This window comes from Microtus ochrogaster, unplaced genomic scaffold (assembly GCF_000317375.1).
Source record: "Microtus ochrogaster isolate Prairie Vole_2 unplaced genomic scaffold, MicOch1.0 UNK17, whole genome shotgun sequence".
Lineage (NCBI taxonomy): Eukaryota > Metazoa > Chordata > Mammalia > Rodentia > Cricetidae > Microtus > Microtus ochrogaster.
In genome coordinates this window covers 6,307,318-6,315,193 of record NW_004949115.1, presented here as the reverse complement: position 1 = coordinate 6,315,193, position 7,876 = coordinate 6,307,318, and the positions used below count along the sequence as shown (strand labels likewise).

At 43.2% G+C, this 7,876-nt stretch overlaps 1 long non-coding RNA gene across 1 annotated transcript in view; it reads left to right on the top strand.

Moving 5' to 3' along the window:
• Window positions 1–2,387: 2,387 nt before the first annotated feature.
• The window catches only part of LOC113458382, a 25,288-nt gene continuing 19,799 nt past the window's right edge, over window positions 2,388–7,876 (top strand). The window contains exons 1-2 of the long non-coding RNA XR_003378754.1: window positions 2,388–2,525; window positions 3,346–3,460. This is a non-coding gene — a long non-coding RNA (uncharacterized LOC113458382). The remainder of the gene's footprint in view (window positions 2,526–3,345; window positions 3,461–7,876) is intronic.

The window sequence follows — 7,876 nt, the reverse complement described above, 5'->3', positions numbered from 1 at the left end:
TATCAGTTGGATGGAGGCTTCTTGAATGTCAGAAAAATGTAAAAATGATCACAGGGTGAGGGGCTGTGTATTCCCCTCTCATGTCCCCTTCAATGCCCTGTCTTTCTGTCTTCTTATGAGACAAGTGGACATCCTCATAGACAGATATAAATATAGACAAGTTGTATATTGCAGGATACAAAAGTCAATCAAAATTAACAGATGATCTACACAGGACTAGAGAGACATCTCTGAGGTTAAGGGTGCCTTTGGCTATTGCAGAGGACCTGACTTCAGTTTCCAGCACCCATATGGTGGCCCACATATGCCTATAACTCCAGATCCAGGATAACTGACAGTCTTTTCTGGCCTCAGTAAGCATCTGCACTCAAACATGCATACGGCACACACAGACGTACAGGCAGATACCCAGTAAATAGTGAAAGCAAATATAAAAGGTAATTGATCCAAAATACAACCTAAACATGAATCTTTTAGCAGAAAACATTTGAAAGTTCATGATCATGGATTAGGAATAAACGTCTTAGATATAACAAACCCCCTTTCATGAAAAGAACAACTGGACTGTTAGGACTTCCATAAAGTGAAAAATGTACACTGTGATATAAAAGATATTTTCCCTGCATGGGAAAAATTGAATGTTGGAAATTGTGTATCAGATGACAGTCTTCTTGTTTGCAGAATATAGAAAGTCTCAAAAAGAGCCACTAAGAAAATAGACAATTCAGGAACTAAAACTTGGCCAGAAGAGTGAGTAGATGCTCCACTAAGAGAAACATACAGCATCAACATCCTTAACACTTAGGGAGGAGAAACAGGTAACTCTAGGGGACTCTTGACGCCCCTACAAAATATTCATAAATAAAGACTTATATAAAGACCTGGCAAGGTTGTGGAGGATGAAACTCTCATACCCACTGCTTGTGGCCATGGAAAACAGGACAGAGACTTGGGAAAGTATTTCTCAGTTTCTTGATATGTTAATTGTCATCTGACCAAAGCTGTAACAACTTCCCTGATGGAGCAGTGCTGTTACTTTGAGGAAAGCTTTCCCTTAAGCAGATCTGTAAGCTGCTAAGACTTTGTGGTATTCCTTGCCTCTGGAACAGCCAGGATCCCTTTACATTTGAGCTGAAATGTATACACTACACATATATGTTTTTAACTGTACTTATTGTCTGGCAGTTAGACATCCCCAGCCTGCCTGATGGCATTCCACTCCAGAAGGTGCCATCCACTCACACTCCAGCCTGAGTCCTCAAAGCCTGGGCTGGCTGACAGACAACCATAGGCCTGCCCAGAGCTACAAGGCTTCCATTACAATGAGCAAAATGTGTGATGGAGAAACAGGAGAGAAAGAGTAGTGGGGTGGTTCATGGCTGTGAAAAGAGGAGGAATAGAAGATGTGAAGGCAGTGAGGAACAGGCTGAGGTGGGTGGTCTTCTTGTCATTCATGGCCATGGGGTCATCAGGACCGAGGTTGCTACCAAAGGTCATTTCTGGGTCTCCGGTCTTATTGCAGCTTGGATCTATGTTAACATTCATGGTCCAAGCTACCACCAAAGGGCACACAGGAGCCTGGAGTCCGTGCTGCATCCTATGGCCTTATTGGCATCTGAGGGCTGTTCTGCCACTGGAGTGACACTGATCTGAGTGACCTGAGCTGCCATCCGGGGCCATGGTGTTGGCTGTTATAGGAGGTTCTTCTCTCTATGTCTTGCTTTCATTGGTTGAATAAAGAAACTGCCTTGGCCTTTTGATAGGGCAGCACTTAGATGGAGTAGACTGAACTGAATGCTGGGAAGAAGGGCAGTGTGGCAGATGCCATGAAGCTCCTGCTTGAGACTGACGCTGGTTAGAATATTTTCTGGTGAGCCATGACCTTGTGGTGTTACACAGATTGGTAGAAATGGGTTGAATTAAGATGTAAGAGTTGACCAATAGGAAATTAGAGCTAATGGGCCAGGCAGTAATTTAACTGTGTGATTGTTTCAGGTGTAAGCTAACTGGGCAGCTGGGACCAAAAGCAGGCATTCTCTCCTTCAACAATTGGTACTCAACATAGGGTACAAAGCCTCAATCTTAAGTCTGATATAATCTTTTTTGTTAAAAGCATGGATTACTCCATGATGGAAACTTTATTTGATGCATAATGCAGTTTGTTACCATTTCCTTGTCAGATTTATAGGTTGTTTTTTTTTTTTTTTTTTAATTTTTTTCAAGACAGGGTTTCTCCGTAGCTTTTGATTCCTGTCCTGGAACTAGCTCTTGTAGACCAGGCTGGCCTTGAACTCACAGAGATCCGCCTGCCTCTGCCTCCCGAGTGCTGGGATTAAAGGCGTGCGCCACCAACGCCCGGCAGATTTATAGGTTTTTGACAGTCTGAAATAAATGAGAGTTTTTATAAAACTTCATGAATCTGTTTCCACATTATAACATGGAATTTGTACTAAACTAAACCTGTCTCACTCATGTTTACCCACAGATAATTGACTCCAGAGTGAACTCTCTCCTCTTCCTTTGAGGTGAGAGCTGTGTGTTTACATTGACATTTGTTAGTGTGTGTTATGTATATGCTCATGCATGTGTAAAAAATATCTCCCTGGATATATATGTGTGAAAGTTAGTTAATCACTTACTGCTGTGATAGGTTATGTGTTATAATTTTCCTAGTCCTTTTCAATGATGACCTGGTGTTTAGTATAGTGCTTACATATCTCCATAGTTCTTTACTCATGTGCTGACTTATATCAGTATGGCTCAATACCCATTTTCCCAAACTGTTTTCATCTATTGCTGTTCTCTATTTCCATGCTCCATTAGTCCCAGTATTGGCCAGAGGAATCCATTTAAGATGGCATCAATGTTCATCTGGTGCCTCTGGAGAATTTCCTGGGTCTAAGCATTGCGCTCTCTGAGCCCCTGTATGGAAAGGAAGTAATGATGTCTACCTCAAGGAATCATTTTCAGGGCCTGAATGGAGAGGAAACAAAACCTTGTGTATTACTGTGGTTGGCGTATTTCCCTTGCCCCCTTTGTGCTGCCCATGGAGGGCTCTGGCTTGAAAGTAGGAGCCTGAGTGCACACAGAGAGGGAGAGTACTTGCCACGGGAATGGCAAATGCACAAGCTCACATTCCCAGTATGTGTCTGCTATCACAGTTATCACTGTATATGCCCAGCGTGGTGAGATGACCTGGGAGGAGGAAAAACATCATTGTGTACCTTCCATTGATGTCGTCTGCACAGACAAGGCACCATCATTCCATCCCCTGGGATTTATGTGCTTTCTCATCCTGGTTTCCTCTATTTCATGAGTTTTCTTTTCTCTTATGCTACCTTGTAGTGTAAAGCAAAGGGTTTAATCTCTGCAACCCAAAAGCAGGAGTTCATAGGGAAGAACCCAGTGTGCTGTGATGTCTGCCAGACAGGAAAGGTGAACAGACATTGGGACATTAAAGGTGAGTCAATTCTCTTACCCATCCTTATCCATTCAATATGATAACAATACCTCACCTTCTGTTCATTAGCAATCTTTTGAAGTTAAATATGATCCTGTGTGTATGAATCTCAGATGGGTAGAAGGATCTCCCTGGTAGGTATTAGATAGTGGTACTCAAATATAGTGAGTGCCTGTGAGATTTTATTGCAAATATAGCTCCTTCACAATCATCCCTTGTAAGAACAGAATCTACAATACATTACTCTATGTCTATAGAGGACCACATCACATCACTCCTCCTCCAACTCTATTCGGAAAGGTGAAGGCCTCCCATAGGTTTGAGCAAAGCATGGCCCTTCAAGTTGAAGCAGGACCTAGCTCCTCCCCTTGATCAATGCTGGCCAGGTAATCCAGCTAAGCATCAGGGACAGATCCTGCTCTCACTGCTAGGAGCTTTACAAAGAGACCAAGCTGCACAGGCAGAGGGCCTAGGCAGGCCCCATGCAGACTCCCTAGCTGTTGGTCCAGAGTCCATCAGCTCCCATAAGTTCAGGTCAGCTGTCTCTCTGGGTTCCCCTGCCGTGACGCCCCTGGCTCGTACAATCCCTCCTCGCTTTCTGCCACAAGACCCTCTGGAGCTCACTGCAGAGCTTGTCTGTGAATCTCTACCTCTGATTCCCATTGGTTACTGGATAGAGTATCTCTGGTGACAACTGAGGTAGTCACCAATCTGATTACAGTAGATGGCCAGTTCAGGCACGCTCTCCACTAAGAGTCTTAGTTTGGGTCATCCTTGCACAAGGATTATTGATATGGAGCATTATTTTTTTTGTTTTTTTAAATTAAGAATTTTTTAATTCAGTATTTTCTCATTTTACATATCTATCCCCATTCCCACTCCCTCTCCTCCTCCCACTCCACCGTTCTCTCCTCACTCCCCATCCACTCCTCAGAAAAGGTAAGGCTTCCCGTGGGGAATCAATGAAGTCTGATCCTTCACTTGAAGGCAAGACCAAGGCCCTCTCCCCTATATCTAGGCAGAGCAAGGTATCCCGCTAAAGAGAATGTGCTCCAAGACACCAGTTCAGTGTGTGTATTTGAACGAATCCAGGACCCTGCGTGTGCGAAGCACGTGTCTTAGAATGCAATAACAATCACAGCCAGCATTTTATTGAATCTCGAGGGTTTATCTTTTAGAGATTATCTTAGGTCATGTCACATGAATATGGAGAGTTTTCTTTTCCAGTTCAAATGATTTTGATTTTGCTTGCCCAAAGAAAGTGACGATAACTGTCAGTACAATCCTGAATACAAATGTCTTCTTTCTAATCTCAAAGAAAAACCTTTCAGGCTTTCCCCAACTGTGTGAATGAGCCAGGAATTTTTCACACTGGGTTTTGGAAAGATTCTGTTTGTTGACCCAAACACTAGGAAATAAAGCCCAAAACAATTTCCTAAGTGGTTTGTATAGTTTATGGCAATCCTTACTTCTTAATGTTTATAAACAATCTCCTAGTTTCCATCCTATCAACAATGAGCTTCTATTATATTTGCTGGAGTCCCATAAGCTAGGTCCCAAGTCAGTTTTCCACACTGGCTCCCTTCTGTCAACCTTCATTTGCTAACTGTGGCCACTCACACCTGATTAAGTAAGAAACTTTCTGAAATATTATATTTTAGGCAAACACAAATTGCCAATCACACACAAATAAAAATAAGGCCAAGCTGTTAGGAGAGGATTTACAGGTAATCCTGTGTGAATGAAAATGAAAATACTCAATTTAAATTTGTATGTTCAACAGAGTGGGAAAGCAATGGGAAAGGATATTATTTTCAAATTCTCATTCTCCAGGGACTAGGGAGTTGGCTCAGTGCGTAGCAGTGCTTACTGAGCCAGCATGAGAACCTGACTATGAATCCCTAGCAACCACATAGAAAGGGCAGGTATGGCCGCACATGCCTTTCACCCCAGCATTGTGCAGCAGACACGTATGAATCCTTGGAGCTTACTCAGCAAGTTTAGCTGAAGAACCAAGCTTGTGAGACTAGGCCTTACCTTAAAGGGATAATGAAGAGAGCAATAGGAGTTAACAACCAATGTCCTTCCTTGACAGCTACACACACGTATGTGTTACCCCGTACACCTGTGTTGTTGGATTTCCTTTTACTCTAGTTCCACATCAGGTGACACAATGTTGTTGGATGTTTTACTCTTTTCTCTTTTGGGTGGCCAGTCATTCAGCTCCCAAACAAATCCCCCACACAGGAGCTTATTCTTACTTATAAATGCCCAGCCTTAGCTTGACTTATTTCTAGCTAGCTTTTCTTAACTTAAATTAACCTGTCTACCTTTTGCCTCTGGGCTCTTACCTTTGTCTATTTTTTGTATCCCTTTCTTTACCTCTTCCTCTGTGGCATACAGTGTAGCTGGGTGGCTTGTCCCTGATGTCCTCCTCCCTTGTTCTTTCATTGCTCCTTCTGTTTATACTCTCTGCCTGCCAGCCCCGCCTAGCCTTTCTCCTGCCTTACTAGTTGGCAATCAGCTCTTTATTAGACCATCAGTTTTAGACAGGCAAAGTAACACAGCTTCACAGAGTTCAACAAATGCAGCATCAACAAAAGCAACACACTTTAAAATAATATTCCATAACACACCTGGGTTATGCCTGCCCCACACTTACACCATACACTTTCCTCCCCACATGTCCATTTTACAGTACCAAATTCCCGTGATTGCTACGAGGTTGGGAGAGTATAACTAAGACATGACAGGTACATACGAATACTGTGGTTACTGTGGGAAGTAAGCCTGGAGTGGGGGACTTGTGGATGGTTCTGGACAGGCTTTGGGAAAACAAAGCCATTGGTTTCAACATGTTCTCACAACAGATGAAAACATGACCTGGAGAAATCCACATTAGTAGTTTAGAGTCAATTGAATACAGACACAAAGACACACACACACACACACACACACACACACACACACCAGATAGAGGTAGACTCAGTAAGACGCTGCTGGCTACTTTTATGTCAACTTGACACAAGGTAGTCATTTTGGAAGAGTCAACCTCAATAGAGAAAGTCTCCACCTGATTGGCTTTAAGGAGGAGCTGATCAGGAGGGCACAGCTCCCCCAGAGCAGTGCCAGCTCTGGGCTGGTGGTCCTGGGTGCTATAAGAAAGAAAGCCATGAAGAGGAAGCCAGTAAGAAGCGCCCCTCCATTGCTTCTGCTTTATTTTTTTTTTTTTTTTAATTTTTGAGGCAGGGTTTCTCCGTAGCTTTTTGGTTCCTGTCCTGGAACTAGCTCTTGTAGACCAGGCTGGTCTCGAACTCACAGAGATCCGCCTGCCTCTGCCTCTTGAGTGCTGGGATTAAAGGCGTGAGCCACCACCGCCCAGCTTCTACTTTAATTCTTGCACCCAGGTTCCTGCCCCGCTTAAATTCTTGCCCTGACTTTCCTCAGTGGTGGACTGTTACCTGGATATTTTAGAAAAAATAAATTATTTCCACTTCATCTTCTTTTTGGCTTGGTATTTTATTACACACAAAAAAAAACTAAGACAAACACATTTTAAAAATGACCGACTCTCTTTAGAATTACTCACAGTCAATATTTCTACTTCATAGTGACTATTAAAATAAGGACTGATAATGATAAATTAGCATATTGAAACCCTTTATATAATGAGAAAATAATGCATTTTTTACTTTAAACTTATATTTTAAAAACTAACCCGCAGCACATGTCATTTTGGGAACAGCTGCTCTCTCGCACGTAAACAACTCCCTGCACATCCAGACGGGCCTCAGAGGCAAGCACTAAAGCACTGCTCATCCACATCTCTGGAGAATGCCTCCTGGTTCTCCCAGACTATGAGGTCACAGTGCTCTTCTGGGCAGCTGTTAGCAGACCACGCCCCCTTCCTGTTCCTAAGACTCTGGAGCTGCTTCCTGGCTCCTGTTGACTTTGTGCTTTTGCCTCACTCCTTTGGGGCAGAGAGGCGGGGTAGAGAACTGTTCTGCTGCGCGACAGCCTTGACCCACGGTGAAGAAATTGACCTCTTGTTTTTCCCAAAGAGAAGAGCAAAGGGAACTCTTGCGTTCTGCCTATTTACCCCGTTAATGCCTTTGTAAGTCTTAAAATGTCAGGATGTGAGCCTCTTTCCTTCTTTCTTGACATAGTCTACCTCCCCACCACTGTGCTGACATCCATTTCCACGGGGCTGACAGGCTTCCCTCCTTGGAGACACACATTCTGACCTTTAGCCAATCATGCAAACATTAGCCAAGTGTGACAATAAAGAAAAAATTGTGTGTATGGGAGAGGGGCTTAAAATGGCTGTGGTTAGTTTAGCAATGGTAATTTTCTAATGTAAAATTAGAGTGGCATCTGTAATCAAAATAGCGCAGCTGATGAGATTTGCTTGTTTTT